The sequence below is a fragment of the Nicotiana tabacum genome, chromosome 4 (genome assembly GCF_000715075.1).
Source record: "Nicotiana tabacum cultivar K326 chromosome 4, ASM71507v2, whole genome shotgun sequence".
In the NCBI taxonomy this organism is placed as follows: Eukaryota; Viridiplantae; Streptophyta; class Magnoliopsida; order Solanales; family Solanaceae; genus Nicotiana; species Nicotiana tabacum.
Genome location: NC_134083.1, coordinates 20,020,645 through 20,041,656, shown reverse-complemented (window position 1 = coordinate 20,041,656; position 21,012 = coordinate 20,020,645). Strand labels below are relative to the sequence as shown.

General features: G+C 40.8%; 1 pseudogene; it reads right to left on the bottom strand.

Annotated features, from left to right (window-relative positions):
• Window positions 1-7,160: 7,160 nt before the first annotated feature.
• On the bottom strand, window positions 7,161-12,979 carry LOC107800356 (proline--tRNA ligase, cytoplasmic-like; annotated as a pseudogene).
• Window positions 12,980-21,012: the final 8,033 nt, after the last annotated feature.

Genomic DNA, 21,012 nt, shown 5'->3' with positions numbered 1-21,012 from the left:
AGTTTTCCTTCGTTTGGATTTCGGGTGCTGAGGGTGACTTTCCTTAGCACTAAGTCCCCAATTTTAAAATGGCGAAGATTGATTCTTCGATTATAGTATCTTTCGATCCGATGCTTTTGGGCGGCCAATTAGACGAGAGCAACTTCTCGTTTTTCGTCCAATAATTCGAGGCTAGTATTCATAGCCTCGTGATTTGATTCTTCTGTTGTATATCGATACCTGGCACTAGGTTCCCCGACTTCGACTGGAATCAAGGTTTCGAAGCCATATACTAAGGAGAACGGGGTTGCCCCCGTACTGGATTTTGATGTTGTTCGATATGCCCAAAGAACTTCGGGCAGGATCTCTCTCCATTTTCCCTTAGCGTCGTTCAACCTTTTCTTTAGGTTTTGAATGGTAGTCTTGTTCGTCGATTCGGCCTGTCCGTTCCCACTAGGGTGATACGGTGTTGATAATATCCTTTTTATTTTGTGGTCTTCGAGGAATTTCGTCACTTTGCTGCCGATAAATTGTTTCCCATTGTCACACACTATTTCGGCGGGTATCCCAAATCGACATACGATATGATCCCAGATGAAGTCTATAACCTCTTTCTCTCTCACTTTCTCGAACGCATGTGCTTCAACCCATTTAGAGAAATAGTCGGTCATAAATAAAATGAACTTAGCTTTACCTGGGGCCGATGGCAGAGAGCCGACGATGTCCATTCCCCATTTCATGAATTGCCATAGAGATAGAATTGAGTGAAGTTGTTCTCCGGGCTGATGGATCATCGGTGCAAACTTTTGACATTTGTCACATTTTCGAACAAACTCCTTTGCATCTTTGTCCATATCGATCCAATAATATCCTGCTCTGATTATTTTTCGAACTAATGAATCGGCACAGGAATGATTTTCACAAGTACCCTCGTGAATCACACGTAGGATGTAGTCGGTGTCTCCTGGACCTAAACATACTGCCAATGGTCCATCGAATATCCTTCGGTACAATGTTCCATCTGCATTCAATGTGAATCGAGAAGCTTTGGTTCGCAGGGCCCTCGAATATTTAGGGTCCGATGGGAGTTTTTCGTTCTCCAAGTATTCAATATACTTATTACTCCAATCCCGGGTTAAGCTTGTAGAATTTATCTCGGCATGACCTTCTTCAATCACGGACCTCGAGAGTTGAACAACGGTCCCCGAGCTAATCTCATCTTCCTCAACCGATGATCCCAAATTTGCAAGTGCATCGGTCTCACTGTTTTGTTCTCGAGGTATATGCTGTAAAGTACATTCTTTGAAACGGTGCAAAGTTACCTATAGTTTGTCCAAATACCTTTGCATTCTATCCTCTCGAACTTCAAAGGTTTTGTTTACTTGATTTACCACCAGTAAAGAGTCACACTTGGCTTCAACGACCACTGCTCCCAAGCTTTTAGCTAACTCGAGACCTACAATCATAGCCTCATAATCGGCCTCGTTGTTAGTCAACCTAGTAGTTTTGATAGATTACCTAATAGTACTACCCGTAGGCGACTTTAAAACGATGCCTAGCCCGGACCCTTTCAGGTTTGAAGCCTCGTCTGTGAAAAGGGTCCATACCCCCGATGACGTACCCAATTTCAACAAGAGTTCTTTTTCGACTTCGGGTACGAGGGTTGGCGTGAAATCGGTCACGAAGTCCGCTAAAATTTGAGACTTGATGGCCATCCGGGGTAGATATTCTATATCGTACCCACTGAGTTCGACGGCCCATTTGGCCAATCGATCTGATAGTTCGGGCTTGTGTAAAATATTACGAAGTGGGTAAGTGGTTAATACGCATATGGGGTGACATTGAAAGTACAGTTTTAACTTTCTAGAGGCGCTTATCAGTGCCAGTGCCAACTTCTCTAAATGTGGATATCAAGTTTCTGCTTCCCCCAAGGTTCGACTTACATAATAAACGGGAAATTGCGTACATTGCTCTTCTCGAACTAGGACGCCGCTTACCGCGATTTCCGATACTGCCAAGTACAAGCAAAGTTTCTCGTCTGCCTTTGGAGTGTGCAGTAGTGGTGGGCTCGATAGGTATCGTTTTAATTCCTCTAATGCATGTTGGCATTCCGGGGTCCAGGTGAAATCGTTCTTCTTTCTGAGCAGAGAGAAAAATATGTGACTTCGATCCGACGACCTTGAAATGAATCGGCCTAAGGAAGCAATCTGTCCCGTTAGCCTCTGCACGGCTTTTACACTATCCACGACGGTGATGTCTTCGATGGCCTTGATTTTATCGGGGTTGATCTCGATCCCTCGATTCGATACCATGAAGCCAAGAAACTTGCCTGATCCGACCCCGAAAGCACATTTCTCGAGGTTGAGTTTCATGTTGTATTTCTTTAAAATCTCGAATATTTCCTGCAAATGAGCCAAATGGTCCTCTGCGCGCAGGGACATAACTAGCATGTCATCAACATAAACTTCCATTGATTTACCTATTTGTTCCTCGAACATTTTATTTACTAGGCGTTGGTAAGTAGCTCCTGCATTTTATAGCCCGAAGGGCATTACATTATAACAATAGGTTCCATACTTGGTGATAAACGAAGTCTTTTCTCGTTCCTCCGAGTTCATTTGGATTTGATTGTACCCGGAATAGGCATCGAGAAAAGTAAGGATCTCGTGGCCGGCCGTGGCATCGATCATGCGATCGATGTTAGGCAGTGGAAAAGAATCTTTGGGGCATGCCTTGCTTAAATCCTTGTAATCTACACACATTCTAAGTTTGTTCCCTTTTTTAGGGACTACAACCACATTGGCTAACCATTCGGGATATTTTACTTCCCGAATGGACCCTATTTTGAGAAGTTTAGTTACCTCATTTTTTATGAATGCGTGTTTTACCTCGGACTGGGGTCTTCTCTTTTGCTTCATCGGTTTGAACCTAGGGTCCAGGCTTAGCCGATGCGTTGTTATATCCGACGGGATCCCTGTTATGTCTAAATGGGACCAAGCAAAACAATTTATATTATCAATAAGAAATCGAATAAGCTTTTTCCTGAGTTCGGGGGTTAATCCCGTTCCCAGGTATACCTTTCGTTCGGGCAGATATTCGATTAGTACGACTTGCTCCAGTTCTTCGACCGTTAATTGGGTAGTGTCGGAATCATCGGGAACCACGAAGGATCTTGGGATCCCTTGCTCATCATCTTCGTCAATCTTCTGATCTTCTAGTTGGTTCGAAGCCGACGTATGTGATTGCTATTTGGCACCACGTTCCCCCTTCGATCCCGAACCCTTTGTCGATGAAGGCGAGGATATCAGAATTGCTTCTTCGATGGAAAACATTTCCCTTGCGGCCGGTTGTTCCCCGTACACTATTTTGATTCCCTCCGATGTTGAGAATTTAAGAACCTAGTGGAAGGTCGAAGGTACAGCTCTCATATTGTGGATCCACGGCCTCCCAAAAAGGGCGTTGTATCTCATATCGCCTTCTATTACGTGGAACTTCGTCTCCTGGATAGTTCCGGCCATGTTTATCGGCAAAATTATCTTGCCTTTGGTAGTTTCACATGCCATATTGAATCCGTTTAGAACCAGGGTTGCGGGCACGACCCGGTCCTGTAGACCGAGCTGTTCTACGACCTTCAATCTAATAATGTTGGCCGAGCTACCTGGATCAATTAGCACACGCTTAACTTTAGTTTTATTCATAAGTACGGATATTACCAGTGCATCGTTGTGAGGTTGCATAACTCCTTCTGCATCTTCATCATTAAAGGACAAGGTTCCTATGGGTGTGTAATCCTAAGTTCGAGATCGCTTTTCTCTCATAATCGATGTCTTAGTGTGTTTAAGTACCGGCCCCTGAGGGGTATCGACGCCACCGATGATCATGTGGATGACGTGCTGTGGTTCTTCCTGTTCATTTTGTTTACCAAAATCCCTGTTTTTGAAATGGTTTTTGGCTCTGTCGCTTAAAAATTCTCGAAGGTGCCCTTTATTGAATAACCGGGCTACTTCCTCTCTTAGTTGCCTGCAATCTTCCATTATGTGCCCATGGGTGCCATGATATTCACACATTTGATTGGGGTTCCTCTGGGCATGATCGGTCTGCATGGGTCGAGGCCATTTAGTGTCCTTGATGCGTCCGATAGCCGACACGATGGCGGATGCATCGATGCTGAAGTTATACTCCGATAGCAGTGGTGCTTCCTTAGGTCCGGTATGCCTATCGAACCCATTTCTGTTCATCAGTCCCCGAGACCCTTAGCTCTTTTTGCCTCGTATGGGGTTACGTGAAAGTTCGCTACTCCGACGATCTCCGTTGTACGGCCGGTATCGATCCTTACTTGACCTTGGTTCTCGATCGGTATCCCTTTTAAAACCGGACCCGGAACCCAACTGATCGTCTTCGACCCTTATTTTAGATTGATACCGACTGTGCACATCAGCCCAAGTAATAGCTGGGTATTCGATTAGGTTATGTTTCAGCCGCCGTGAAGCCATCAAGCTTCGTTCGTTCAGACCTTTAGTGAAAGCTTGAACAGCCCAATCGTCTGTGACTAGTGGTAGATCCATTCGTTCTATTTGGAAACGAGATACAAATTCTCTTAGCATCTCGTTATCCTTTTGTCTTACCTTGAATAGGTCTGACTTCCTAGGCGTAGTTGGTACCGCCCCTCTTCACTTCAGCATGCAAGAGAAGAAGAGAAATCATTTGGATTCGAGGCGAAACCCCTCTCCGCCGTTACGGAGTTCTTCTGCTCTAATGTCAGAAATCCCTCCTGCTTTCCCACCCACCGTAAACTCTTACTACCTTCAACATTATCAAGAATATTTAGACCTTATAGCGGAGCCAATTTCTCGTACTTGCTCAGTGTGCCCCCTTTCTTCGAGTGCCCCGCCCGGTTCACTGGGCTGTTGGCTTACCAAGCACTTGCCCACACTGCTAAGCTATAAGTAGAAGTTGTTGAAGTAGAAAATGCTTGTTGCTCGCTTAGCGCACGGATCATGGCTTAGCCTTGCCTTTAGAAAGAAGAAATAGAAAAAAATCGTTTGAAGGGACATCCATCTGCGGAGGGTTTCTGTATCCGTCTCCACGGAGATCGTAAGATCGTAAGACATTATCGCCTTCGCGGCACTGGACTATATTTCCGTCATTTTCGGAAAGTGCACAGACAACCTCCATTTCCCCCTTTCACAATGTTCTCGTGGACTCTTTATTTCATCTTCGGTGCCATTGCTGTAGTGATGGGCACATGCATCTCAGTACTGATTCGTATGGAATTAGCACGACCCGGCGATCAAATTCTTGGTGGGAATCATCAACTTTATAATGGGAAGGGGCGTTGGTACTTATGCAGGGTCGGGTTAAATGAGTTCCGCGGGTAAGCAATTCGGTGCAAGCTTCAGCTGGCGCTCTTGATTTCTCTCCTCTAAGAGAACCAGAACCGCGCCTTCCCGAGCCCGAGGTTGCGCCCATTCCACGCGAGGTCCTCGTTCCGGAATTAGCCCACATCGTTGAGTGATCTTTAAAAAGGAAGTCGACCTTCACTATCTTCCAATCTTCAAAGGACAGTGGAATTAGGCTTTATCCGATGTAAGAGCTTCTTCTTTCGTCCTCTAGTCTTCTTTTAAAAGAAGGAGGAATGCCCCAACCACTTACCTAAACCGATGTTAGCATGTTAGCACGGGAGTGGATCGGCGAATCGAAAATACTTCTTTGATTGTTGAGTAAGGAAGCGTAGCAGGGGAAGGGGACTCTGGTGTTGGACGTAGATTTTGAACTTTAGGATGGACTTCACCGGTTTTATTTTAAAGGGAAAGAGGAAGTCCCGGACGTCAACTTCTTTGATGACGACCAAGAGGAGGAAGATATTTCCTCCCATCTTGCCCTGCCTTGAACTAGAACTCGAAAACCATGACACATAACTATAAGAGAGTAGCTGCCAAAACAAGCTCCCTAAGGTCGCACCTAAGATCCGAAGGAATCGCTTGAGAACTAAGGGTCTCGACTTTTATGGCCCTGGCATGTGCTTTTACGAAACAATCTGCAAGCATAGCAAAAGAATCAATAGAATTAGATGGTAAATTATGATACCATATCATTGCCCCCTTCGACAGGGTTTCACCGAATTTTTTCAATAATACAAATTCGATCTCATCATCTTCTAGATCGTTTCCTTTAATGGCACATGTGTAAGAGGTGACATGTTCATTGGGGTCGGTCGTCCCATTATACTTAGGAATTTTGGGCATGCGAAACTTCTTTGGGATTGGTTTAGGGGCCGCGCTCGGGGGGAAAGGCTTCTGTACGAATTTTTTGGAATCTAAGCCTTTCAATATCGGGGGTGCCCCCGAGATATGATCAACCCTGGAGTTGTACGTTTCCACCTTTTTGTTGTTTTCTTCGATCCTCTTTTCTCCTGATTCTATTCGTTTTGTCAATTCTTCGAACATCTTAACAATTTCGGGATTAGTCCCCGATTCTTGCTCATTTGACCTTACTACAGCTGGCTCCGTTCTGTGGGTGATTTCTCGGGGTGGACTGGGCTCCGGTCTGCTCGGTATCTGTGTTTGACTCTACAACTGAGCTATCGCTACCTATTGAGCTTACAACATTTCGAAAATCATACGCAAGCTGATTCTGTTTTCCTCAACGTTATGGGTGTCTCGAGGTGCAGATCGAGTACCACCATGAATGCTATTTTCAGGCTCAGAACATTAGTTTTCCTTAATAGCCACATGCGAATTAACGTCTAATGGTACTTCGACTCGGGCCCCAACGGCATCGACAAGCGGTCTTTCGACCCCGGTTGTCAAGTTGTTGTTTTCTCCTTGAAGGCCAGCTTCGTTGTCGATAGGTAAGGCCATTGAGAGTTCGTTGTTGCTAATTCGAAATCAAAGATACTTTCAGCAACAAGTGTAAGAGCGCGCGTTTAGCATATTCGTATCAAATAACCACTGTTATCCTAAGCCCCACAGTAGGCGCCAAACTGTTTACCCGAAAAAACGGATTAAGTTAAATTTGTACGTAGTTCTAAGGGTATGTGGTATAACTTAACACAAATCGTAAGAATGAATAGAAATATCAAGTGTTGACTGTAGAGAATGAAAAATAAGCAAGGTTGGGAAGAAGATGGTTTATAGATTAAGCAAGATGAATCTATTTATGAAGCTAAAAAGGGATAACTCTTCAATATAAGAGTGTATGATATCTCAGTTATAATGTATGCAAAAACTTGGTCCTTACAGAAATAATAATCATCCTCTTTATAGTGGAGAGATCCTACTTTAGATATAATTAAAAATACATAGTGGGAGACCCATGATAAATCAGTTTTTCCATAATTTCTGGCAGGATTCTCTCCTCTAGTGGGATTGCAACGGCTCTTGTCTATGAGCTCGATATTGACTCAAGCTTGGTATCGACTCGAGCTCTCGATCTTCACTCGAGCTCAATTCCGACTCGGATCCTTGTATTGATTCAGGGTCAGTGTTGGTCGGTGTCTGCCTCATAAGCTCGATAACTTTACTTTGCATCATAGTTCGATTTGGATTCGAGCTCGATAATGATATCGAGCTCGACATTGATCGGTCCCTAGGGATCGAAACTTGGTGACCTGACTTCGGACCTCAACCTGATATTATGAAGACGCTTCTCCGATCCAATGCATTACCATTTTGACCAGTTCGTACGAAAGACTAACCGATTTTTACCGTATACAACCTGATTCATTAGACTTTTTAACCGTAGTAGCACAAGCATCAAAGATCCCTTGAGTATTTGCATCCTTGTATGGCACAGGAATAACAATTACTTGAGTTGATGCTACTTTAGGAGGTAAGACCAGGCCTTTGTCATCCCCATGAACCATGATCATAACACCAATCTGTCATAGCACGCGCGCACACACAAAAAAAAATGTTAGCTTGACCTCCAAAGTAAAAAAAGTGACGAGACAGTAGCTAAATGGCTTTGAATTCTCATTGTTCTAGTAGTATAAGCCCATGAGTTCTGCCAGACCATAGCCTTCTCTCCCTTCTCATTTTCAAAACTGATCTCAAACATTTTTGCAAAATTCTGGCCTAAACAGTGTGAAGTTGCACCTTGGATACCACGGCCAATATTAGGGATAAAAGCCTGACAAATAAACACTGTTAGGAACCGCCAAACAAAGTCGACACAGATGTGCTCCTGGATACCTCAATTGTAGTCGTGTAGAGCCCACCGGCAAACTGCTCAAGCTCACTTTTCTTTCCCTTACTGACTGGAACGGCTAAAAATTCTTCATATATACGTCTATACAATTCCAAGATTCCAAGAACCTGAATCAAAGATAGTCGCAAGATCAGCATTAGTGAAAAAGACCATAATTCTATAAGCAAAAATAGTATGAACTTGAACAGAGAAGTAGAACGCTTAGCAGCAAGTCTTTTCTGGGTCAAATCAAGGCACCTTAGTGCCAAGCAACTAATTCTCACAGAAGCTTTTCCACTAATTTGCTCAGATTTATTCACCAATCATACAAGATAAGAAGACTATTAGAAGAAATCGACAGCAAATGGAGAAGGATAAGCCAAAGAGAAACATAAAGTAGTCTCCACTGATGTTTAAGTAGCAGGCAAAGAAATACAGGTCTCAACATACTTTATCCACAAGGACAATAGTGTATCAACGTAGAAGGCAGCTGTCTGCAAGTGTTGGAACAGAATTTCTGAAACTAGTCTTATGGCTGACCTGACCCAAAATTTAACACCAGTTCCAAGGTAGCAAAAAATACATGAAAGTAGCTTATTTGCAAGTTGTGATACTAACCCCTATTACTCTAAAGTAATACTTCATATCCGTACTAAGAATGTCCCATAGTTCAATCGAGTGATTCTACTTTTTATATACAGATTGACCACTCCCTTTCCTTTATGCAATCATACAAATAATTTCACTTTCTAAGAAAGCTACAATCTGATACATTCTTCATTTTAATATAATTTTCACCAATTTAACCCTAATAAAAGAGCAAAATCTGATTTATCCACATTCTCCATTTGAAACTGAATACACATTTTCAGTTTTTTCTTATTTGCACCAAGTTCAAATAAGACAAAACATAGATGTAGGATTATTTCAATATCTGTCTGAAGCAGCAGAAATTGAAGCGGGAAGACCATATGACTCATATATTATCTCCCAATCCTTCCAACGGCCTAAGCTATTAACACATTGTATGAGGTAAATAAATGCCAAAGCTCATAAACAGCCCAATTACAGATCAATCAATGAGAAGAAAACTCCCTCCCTCCTTCCTTCCCTCCCTCCCTCCCTCCGACCGAAAAAAGAAGAAGCAAAATGCCATGTTCCTTAAGTTTGTTGCCTTGGCGTCAGTATCATCTTCATTTCATGGAGACAGGCACCGAGATCATCTCATGTCAAGACAGGTTAGCAGGTCAGTCCTTGTAATTTGGAGTAAATGCTAAGTTGTTTGTCCTAGAAGCACCTTCTAGTTCTGTCTAGATCTAAAAATCAACTATTATTCTCCCCACAAAACCAACAACAATTTAGAAAAGAAATTCTTTTAGATGGTCAATATTAACACTGGAAAGACTAACTTGACATCATAAAGCAAATATAACACACACAAAGACTGAATTGGAAGATTCACTGTAAAACGATCTTACAGAGTTACTATATTGCTATCTGCATCAAATGCAATCAAATTAGGCACTATACTAAGGTATTAAGATGCAGCTCAATAAGAGATTCAGTTTTTGTCTTCAAAGAACTTTAGTTGCTGAAATGCATTGTTTAATTTTTGTTTTAAAAGAACTTTAGTTGCTGATATGCATACTCCAAGAATATCTGAATACCTCGGTATCTGCCTCCTCCTTTGTTGCAAAAGCAGTGTGTCCTACTTGCCAAAGAAACTCACGACTCCTGAATAAGGAACATAAGCAAATCATTACCACACACATCCCGAAGGCCTCAAAAGAATTTGGGATTAAAATGGAGTTTTTGTCATCTAAGCTGCAAACATTTGCTGCACTTGAATAACATTAACATGCCCACAAAGGAAAGGCAAAAGGATGTAAGACAAAAATAAACTCAAAAGGGGGTAGGGTTGCTAAACTCCCATCGTACAACATTGCACCACTGGTTGAGTCTCAAGGGCAAGTCACGATGTCCCCTTATCCACTTAGAGAAGTAAGGATACATCACTGTTTCACTAGTTGGTCAAATTGCAATGGGTACTTCCAAATCAGACTCACCAGATTTTGTAACCCAAGCAACCTGAAGAATGACATAAACCCATTATGGGCATAATAATAATAAGTCTATAACACAATTCAGTCCCCATATTTTGTAACAGAACCACTCTGAAGAATGATTACAGCCCATGGTTAGCATAGTTATCAAAATTGAAAGGAACAATACATTGCACAAGTGATGATACCAACTTAACACCATGGTATGATACTTGATACCACAATGAAGTTATTACTATTACCACAAAACTAAAGATAACTCAAAAAAATTCCTCGCTTCTCAGAATCCTACGCGGCCCAATTTCATGACGACTTTCTAAAATTATAATGATGAAATTTAAAAAAAGAAAGGCAAAACCCCGTCACTATTAAGCGCTATAATCAGCAATAGGCGGCATGAGTAACAGGAGAAAAATTTTCCTATTGTAGGTACTTTTGAAAGCTTCAGGAAACTTCAGCAATCAAGGTACAAAAGCGGGAAAGTAAGGAAAATGTGGAGTAAACATTTATTTAGAAGACATTATACAAGCTTCTAATATGCTTCACAGGCTAAAAGCAGAAAAACTTGACACTATAACGCTTAAGTTAAAAAAGTGCCAAGTCTACCCTCAGGAGCAATTCCCTCTATGTGGTCCTTTTCCTTTTGTAGAACAGCAGGGGACACAAACAAAGAAAAGTAAGAGTTCTTTATCTTCATTTTCTTAATTTCAGCATCAAAAAACACCTGCACATACAGAGCTAAGAATCCATTATAAATGTCCTCAATTAATAAGCAGCAGGAGAAAAAGAAAATCATTTCATGGTCAAGCTTACTTGCAATATCTCCCAGATAGACATTGCCCATGGGGCGTAGAATATAACAGCCGGATATGTCGTAGTGCTTATCATTTCACCATTAACGACAACCTATGTTCATATGTTTTAAGTTAATATTTTCATATATGATGTGAAGGAACTCATATATATAAAAAATAATACATAAAGCATCTATATAGAGAGCAGAAATTTAAACAAAATGTATCAGAGAAACAGATGAAAGCAGCTGTTGAAGAAGCGTGCATGGGTTAAGCTCATGTCACGGGTTTGAACCCGGCCGCAGGCTTTTTGGTATTTAAGTGGAGTATGGTAGAGGGGGAGCTTATTATCCACTAAGTTTCGAGCTGTGCGCCCTTGGCCAGGGGGATTTCGTGGTTATCAATTAAAAATAAAATCCCCTTGGACAAAATTATAAGGAAAAGAGACGGAAAATAAATGACAAGGAAAAAAATAGAAGTTTGGTTAAACAAAATTCTGCCCATTAAAACACTGGACAAAGAAAGAATTGAGAGAAGCATTCAGTAGCAGAAGAAAATTGGGGAATCTGTGAATTTGGACAAGAAATTATAGTGAAAAAAAAATAGAAGAAAATGACTACGAAAAACAAAGATGTTTGGCTAATCAAAGCCGCCCATCCCACCAATTGAATGAGGCACCTGCCGAATCCGAACTTCTTGTTAGATGCCCAATGGAAAAAACAGACAAATATAAGGAAAACAAAAATATTAGAAAAGACAGAAATGAGGAAATTGGAGGTCTCGCAACCCAATCAGATTGTTCCATCTTTCTTCTTGCACCAAAGAAAATGACTACAGATGCATCGTCCAATAATGAATAGGTATATATTATCAAATTTTGATAGAACATATAGTTGGATCTCCAAGCATACCTCAGGATACCACTCTCCAAAATTTTCATCTTTTTTGTAAGAGAGACTAAGATCTGTCTCTTTCTCGACTTCTTTCTTTTTTCCCTGACCAAGACCGGTCTCTTTCTTGACTTCTTTCTTTTTTCCTTCTGAAGAAAGGCAAAAACAAAATGTAACAGACAAACCAAATAGCTAGAGTAGCAAGTTTTTTTAAAGAGATATATGCCGGAGCATGAATACTTACTGTTTGAATCTTTACTCGCCATGGTAGCAAGCTTCCAAATTAAGGATATACCCTACCAATAGCCAAGATAGCTGCTTCATAAATGAAATTTCAACGATCAACCCGTGAAATGACAATTATCAGCTATTTTTCTTTTCTTATTTATTTGATCAGCACCCAAAGAAACTACCCCCGCCCCCCTTTCTCTCTTTGTTATTTTAAAGAGATAAATCAAAACTTATATCCCAATGCTCCCCAACATTTGCCCTCCAAACTACTTTAATTCTTCTTTTCTTAGTACTGCATTACACCAACATTTATTTATAAGGTAGCACACAAAAAAAAAGAAATACACAAACCTGCTAGCCGCAACAATAGAAACAGCTAATGCAGGAAAACAAGGTTTCAATAAGGTGCTATACAAGAAGTTAATTTTTCCATATATGTAGTCAGATGAATAAAAGATGTAGCATTTTGATATGCACAAAGATACAACTAATAAAATCGGTCTACTACGTAAGAAGACTAGATTAGAACCTGAATATTTTTTATCCTGATATTAGTATGAACAGCAATTTAAATGGTGCATCTGACAAATGTGGGCGTACAGAGAAGCATTGCATAAACAAAACAGACTAAAATTATAATATTTCAACAAAATGAACTTCCACTAACACTTGCCAAAATTCTACATCAATGATAGAAATCTAATAGAAATGAAAACATTATTCTCAAAAGTGTAGTCCACGTAACAAGGTGCAAGAAAATGGTGGTTCAGTAGCAATCAGCCAGCCAAGTCCAGAAAGTTGATGAAGAAAACTCTGCTGGAACATCTTCCTTTATAAACCCCTGCAGGCAGAGCAGTCACGGCCGTCAATTTACAAATGAAAGCAGTTTCGAATGGTCATATACAAGAAATTTGCAATGTGAGAAAAGTGTTTTACTTTAATCAGAAGGAACAGACTAAAAAAATGAAAATACAAAAAATCATGCAAAGCTATATTAGCTGAGAGTCTTAACAAAAAATGCTTCAAAACCCATGAAATGTGAACAGGAAACAAAAGCATATCTCGAGCAATTATCCTGTTATATTGTTTTCCCTCTGGGAGAAGAATTGCGAGTCATAAAATGACTTTTCACAGCTCAAAATATAATTTTACAATTAAATGTAAGTAGATTTCATCTGCAAATGACAAACATCTCAAGTGCAGTTCGCTTAGGCAGCTGTGGATGGAGTTGGCAACAGACGTGAAGCTTGAAAGACAAAGGAAAGCAAGCAATGCCAAAAGGATGGCAGCAGATGCAAGATCCTATTTTCAAGTTTGAGATAAGCAATACCTACGCTTTTTTCCCCTTTTACACCCTTCTTATAAATGGGGAGTGTCAAAGCTTCACTCATTAAAAGCTTCCCAATATTCCCTCTAAATCCATGTGCATATGCTATAAAATGTTGTTTATATTAGAAAGGTTAAGTAGAAAGCTTTCTACTGACTGAATGTATCACTTTCATTTGCTCTAAAAATTTCTACAAGGACTTAATTTCCCCAATATTTTCATGCTCTACTATTAAGCTTGTGCACAATTAGAGTGAGACAAAAGGATTATGTCGGTCAGCTAAAGAAAACAGCTGAGTGCACAGGTCTTCTTTCCCAATATATCCTTTTTCTTTTGCTCAGTGGTGTGGATGACAATTAGATGGCATTTTTGGAGAAATTCTTACCCGGTGTCTAGTTTTGTCCTTGGACCCCATGCTTTATGTTGCCTCTAATATTTTAGAGTACAACGATGAACAAGATAATCCTTTCTTAGTCTTATTCCACAACATGAGTAACTCATGATCTTCAGTAAGAAAAACTAGGAAAATGTACACTTCCTTCCAAGAACAGAAAGCTCCTAGCCTCCTTTTTTTAGCTTGCCAGATACCCATGACCTCGTCCTCACCATACCTTTCAGCTTCATATTCCTTTGGGCCCTGTAGTTCTCCACTCTCCATGCACCACTAAGCTTTTGGCCCTTCAATTGGAGGGGTGAATCCAGAACAAGAGCACTGACGACAGACTAGTATGTCTAATATCCCGTACATCCAATGAGCAGTGAACGAGAACGAGAAATGGCTAATGTTCACCAGAATCATTTTAGTCATTTTGTGAACGAATGCTAGTTCTAAGATAGAAAGATTGAACAAATAGACTACACAGTGCTTGCATTTCTCCATGTGTCCCATCCCTTCATTTAATGAAATGCCCGCGAGATCCTAAACTCTGAAGCTGGTATATTTAAATTTGGAATACTGACACGGCAAAGATAAGAGAATCGAAACATCTGCATACATTGTATCTCAACTCAAGGAACTTATCTAAATTCAGCACTTATACATGAATTCCACGTATCGTTAGTAAATGTGGTTACTTCTGATGTTTACACCTGAGCTCTTCCCTTTTGTAAAGGGTAAAGTGCAATGGACATCAACTTCTTAAATCATTGTCTTATAAACCAAATGAAAGAAAGCGTCAATTCCAAATCAGATAAAATTGCCCTTCAGTCATCACTACGTAAAGTACACCCAATGACAAGGCACTAGAGTAGTTCAGTGATCAAACAACCTGCAAACATTGCACACATTTAGGCCTTATCTGCATTATAATTTTAATATTTGACTCCTTTTAGCCCCACCTTTTGTTACATTAGATATGCACATGCATATTTAAACGGAGACAGTCCTTTGGCAAGCTTATTTGACTCAAGATAACCTTAGCAAAAGAGGCATTCAACTAGAAAAGGCCTATGACAAAGTCCTGAGGGAGGTCCTGTGGAGATGTTTGGAAGCTAGAAGTGTACCTGTTGCTTACATTAGGGCAATTAAGGACATGTGCGATGGAGCTAAGATCCGAGTGAGGAGAGTGGAAGGGGACCCGGACCACTTTCCGGTCATGATGGGGTTGCACCAAGGGTCGGCATTCAGCTCTTTTTTGTTTGCCCTGGCAATGGACGTATTGACGCGCTATATCCAAGAGGAGGTGTCGTGATGCATGTTATTTGCAAACGGCATTATATTGATTGACGAGATGCAAGGCAGTGTTAACGCGAGGTAAGAGATGTAGAGGCAGACCCTGGAGTCTAAACGTTTCGAGTTGAGTAGGACTAAGACAGAATACTTAGAGTGTAAGTTCGGTGGGGCGACTCAGGAAGTGGAAGGGGAGGTGAGGCTGGATTCACAATTCATCCCTAGGAGAGTACGTTTTAAGTACCTTGGGTCAAGTTTACAGGGGATAAGGAGATCGATGAAGATATCACACATCGTATTGGGGTGGGATGGATGAAATGAAACTTGCTTCCGGTGTTTTGTGTGATAAAAAGGTGTCAGCATATATTAAAGGTAAGTTCTACAGAGTGGTGGTCAGGCCAACTATGGTGTATGGGGCTGAGTGTTGGTCAGTCAAGAACTCTTATATCCAGAAGATGAAGGTAGCAAACATGAGTATGTTGAGATGGATGTACGGGCACACAGGGTTAGATAAGATTAGGAATGAAGTTATTCGGAACACAGTGAGTGTGACCCCCTATTGAGGATAAGATGCGGGAAGCGAGGCTTAGATGGTTTGGACATGAAAGGAGGAGGAGCACAGACGCCCCAGTCAGGAGGTGTGAGAGGTTGTCATTGGAGGGCTTGAGGAGTGGTAGAGGTAGGACGAAGACGAATTAGGGAGAGATGATTAGGCAAGATATGGTGCAACTTCAGCTGACAAGACATGACCCTTGATAGGAAGGTATGAAGGTCGAGGATTAGGGTAGCAGGTTAGTTAGTTTAGTGTTCTCCATGTTCATACTGGTAGTATTAGAACGTACTTTCGTATTCTATTGGTATTAGATTTCTATGACTACCTGTCGTTTCTTTCATTTCGATCATCTTATTATCTGGGTGTTATTTATGTTGCTTTTACATGGCTTCTCGTTGTTGTGCTTGTTATTCTCTTCATTAATATGGTGTTTATGCTTTCTGAGCCAATGGTCTATTGGAAATAGCCTCTCTATCTCCACAAGGTAGAGGTAAGGATGTGTACACACTACCCTCCCATACCCCACTATATGGGATTATACTGGGTTTGTTGTTATTGTTGTTGCTGCATTCAACTGTGCAATACGTGTTACATGGGCCAGAGCAGAGAATGTCTTTCATCTTTTTTTCCATTGTAAAGTAGAAGGGATATTTGGAGCATGTTCTAGTGTATTTTTGGGGTGCGGTGGATAATGCCCTACAATATTAGAGATGCTATGCAAGCTGGGAGCTGAAGAGAGTTGGGAAAGCCATCAAGAATATCTGGAAAATGGTTCCTGCATGCATGTTTTTGGTGTACCTGGCCAGAGAGAAACCATAGATGCTTTGATGGAATCTCAACTTCCAATCACTCTTTAAAGGTTAGGTGTCTTTTAAATTTTTTTTGTTGGAGGAACTTATACAATGTAAATAGTATCGAACATATCAGAGATTTTGTTAGCTCCCTAAGCTTTACCTAGTTACTAGACCTAATTTCCTTTTGTAACCATTTGCATCCTCCGGATGCTTATTGTTCAAGTGTGTGACCATCTCATCTAAAAGCTTAAGTTGTTAGAGAACACAATTTTTATTTACTTAATTATGTCTTCAACACGGTCCCTCATGTGCGGGCTTGATTCTTTTTTATGAGCCTAGCACATGAAAATTCTTTTTGATATTAGGTGGCGGTGAGACTCGAACCTATGACCTCATCTAAAAGTTTAAGCTGTTAGAAAGCACACACTTTTTATTTACTTAATTATGTCTTCAATAACAACAACATACCCAGTATTATCCCACACCGTGGGGTCTGGGGAGGGTACCAAAAAAATTGGAGATTGTTCGCTAACATGAGTAAATCAACTTCCTAGACAACTAAACATCAGTTACAATTTTCACACATCTTAAATAAGCAAAACTAAACCTTGTGCGCGGAAGGTAGAGCAAACCGGAACTCCTCACGGTAAGCCACCCATATGCAACAATGCGCTCTAAGCAGTTGAAGCTTATTACGAAGCCAACTCTTTTGCACTAAGATAAATGTAATCTTTTCTACACATCATAGCAAAAATTAGTCTAACTTAAGTTCTCAAGTTTCTTTCTCTTTCTGTTTTGCCCTCATTGTGGGAAATAACTATCTCCGCAAATTTTAGTCATCATCAGCAATCAATTCATGTCATTTAGCATGTGATTAACATAAAAGCAGCTTGCTCCGTTCCCAACAAGATCCATTTAGAGCGATGCAATCTTTCCTACACTATCATAGCACAAATTAGTCAGCTACAAGTTCTCAAGTTGCTATTTTTCTACTGTTTCCAATGCCCTCCTTGAGGAATAGAACTATCTCTTTGAATTCTAGTCAATATCATCAATCAATTCATGTCATCTAGCTTGTGCTTATCATAACACCAGCTTGCTATCTCCCCAACACAGTCCACCATTGGCACTAATAAAATCCACAACATTCTTAGTCTTCCCAGTAACATTTCCATACTTTAAACATCATAAACGATACCTACACCTCAATCCCAAACTAGTGGGGGGTTCAGCAATATGAAAAGCAGATCTAGGATTTAAACTTGATGGATTTGATCTTTAAATCTTTTAGCATTGAACTCATTGCACTTTTATAAAATTATGGGTTCAGATATAACATTTATTGAAACTTTAGTAGGTATGCACATATATATTTATATTCCATGTCGAAAATATTGGGTTTGGATGAACTCATAACCAAACAGCTACATCCGCCGCGAGCCTATACGAATCCTCTATATCTATTTCACTCCAAGTCGAAATTCATTCCTTCTTTGTTTTTCATACCTGACTTTCTTGATGAGGATGGATTTGAGCTTACGAGCAAGGTCTTGAGAACGGAGTTTACGTTCAAGGAGCTTACGAGCCAAGACACGCTTCTCCGAGTTCTTGATGTGGTGAAGCTGTTCACGCTTTATGAGGCGTTCCATTCCGCTGGACTGCATTTTTCTCTGCATCAAGAACAGTGCTTGGTCTAGGTTGTTGTTCCGCACCTTCACCCGTATGCCCCGCCATTGTTGTAGCTGCTGCTCCCAACTTAGTGGGTTCAACAAGGCTACGTTCGGTCGATTGAAGATGGTGGATACATGCTTCGCCACTGAGCTAATCATTTCTTAGGGTTTCTCGATTTGTTTGGTCCTGAAATGCAATTGGGAACCGGGATTAACGAGAATAAACAGACTACATAAAATATAGTGTAGAAACGTTGAAACTGTCAAACTACATCTATCATTTGCTTTTTGTACAGATACATCGGACTATATTCAAGTACTGTAAGATTAATGTTTCAGCAGCTTAAATTGTACAAGGAAGCATAGAACATGTTTTAAGAGAGTGAAACGTACAAAACAGATAAAGCTGCAAAAATCTAAAATTACAAGGCCTTCTAAATACTAACAAAATAGAAGAACAAAAGAAGTTGGGATTTGGGAAGAGAAAATGCGACCCATAAGACTAACCTTGGCTGAAAAGAGATGTTGGGATTTGGGGGCGGCGTGGGAGACTGTCAAGCTTTGACTCAGAATCTTAACCCCTTTGTGGTGTAGTAGTATTTTGTTTATGTGCCTTTGCGGAAACTGAGATTTGGGTAAAAATCCACTGGACAAAGGGCTAATTAAGGTTAAAATCGTAAAGTTACACCAGGAAACTTCACTTTTTGAACTTAAATATCAATCAATATAAAATAATATATCATATAATATTAAAACATATTTGTATTGAGTAACACTAATCTTAAAAGAAAAAATACAAAAAATACAAGTTCAAACTGATTAAGTTAATCCCCACGAGGCAGGAGTAAGGTCTGCGTACACACTACCTTCCCCAGATCACACGGTATGGGATAATACTGGGTATATTATTATTGTTGCAAACTGATTAAGGTTGATCCTATTCGATCGATGATTGTTAAAAGCAAAAAGATTAGGTATCTTCTAAATTTGCAACGCTGAACATATAAATTCATAATTTTTCCGGTCATAAATTTAAGGGGAGAACACGAAAAAACGAATGAATTTTCTTATTAGTATGATCGAACTTTTTCAGGTTGTCTACGTATGCTGAAACAAGAATTAGGTCATAATGTAGTTAATGATATAGTAAAAAAATAAAATGACATAATTGATGTGATACGACTAAACCTGACTCACCCAATTCCACGGGCAATCAAATCCCGGGAGCACCCCCGATATTGAAGGGGTCGGATTCCAAAAAGTTTATCTAGAAGCCTTTCCCTCCGAGCGCGGCACCGAAGCCGATCCCAAAGAGGTTTCGCATGCCCGACATCTCAAAATATAAAGGAACCACGGATCTGAATGAGCATGTGACCTCCTATACATGTGTAATCAAAGGGAACGACTTGGAAGATGATGAAATCGAGTCGGTGTTACTAAAGAAGTTTGGGAAAACTTTGTCCAAAGGAGCAATTATATGGTATCACAACTTACTCCCAAATTCCATTAACTCGTTTGTTATGCTTGCAAATGCTTTCATGAAGGCCAATTCCAGGGCCTTAAAGGTCGAGAACAGAAATTCAAGGTTCAACAAAGGGACGACGAGATGCTCAGGGAATTCGTATCGAGGTTCCAGATGGAATGGATGGACCTGCCTCTGGTCGCAGATGATTGGGTCGTTCAGGAATTTACTCAAGGACTTAACCCGCGAAGCTCCTTGGCTTCACATCAGCTAAATAAATTTTGGACGGTAACTTGGGCTGACGTCCACAATAGATACCAGTCAAAGATCAGAGTCGAGGACGACCAACTCGGAGCCCCTTCTGGGTCTGTTTATCCCTTCAGGGCCGACGACAGGTCCAAGAGAGTCGTCGATCATAAGCCAAGGCCAGTTCGGGATCGGTACCAGCCATACAACACGGATCGAAAGGGAAATGGGTTCGGGCATCAGCCCACGTGGAACGAAATGAGAGGCGATCGAAGGCCAAGTAGCCGAGGTCTAATGAGAAAAAATGGTTCCGATAGGCCGCTCGGGGGTAGGGAAGCACCAAGATTATCAGAGTATAACTTCAACGTTGATTCCGTCATCATCGTATCAGTCATCGGGGGCATCAAGAAGACTAAGTGGCCTCGACCATTGCAATCTGACCCTACCCAACGAGATCCTAACTTGATGTGCAAGTATCACGTCACTCATGGCCACATAATAGAGGATTGTCAACAATTGAGAGAAGAAGTTGCACGATTGTTAGATAACGGGCACCTCCGAGAATTTTTGAGTGATCGGGCCAAAACCCACTTCAGGAATGGGGACGCCAACAAACAGGACGAACAAGAGGAGCCTCAGCACGTCATCAACATGATCATTGCAGGGGTCGATGTCCATCAAGGGCCAATGATAATGCGCACTAAAGTATCTATCACAATGGAGAAATGCACCCGAGATTATGTCACGAAAGGAACCATTTCGTTCGACGACGAGGATGCCGAAGGCATCGTGCAGCTACACAATAATGCACTAGTAATATCCGAACTTATCAATAAATCTCGAGTTAAACGTGTATTGATTAATCCAGGTAGCTCGGCCAACATCATCATATCGATAGTTGTAGAGCAATTGAGATTACACGACCATATAGTATTGGCGGTCTGGTGACGAGTGCAAAACACACACTTATATATGCTCTCTAGTCGAATATAGTATAATGTAATGTCGTATCTACAGGGATTGGAGTTAAACAGTATTATCATAGTTTGTAGCTAGATTGTTATCCAAGATGATCAACAATTTAGATTTATGTGGTTAATACTAAAATTAATTAAGAATCTAGAACTAATTGACGAATGACAATCGA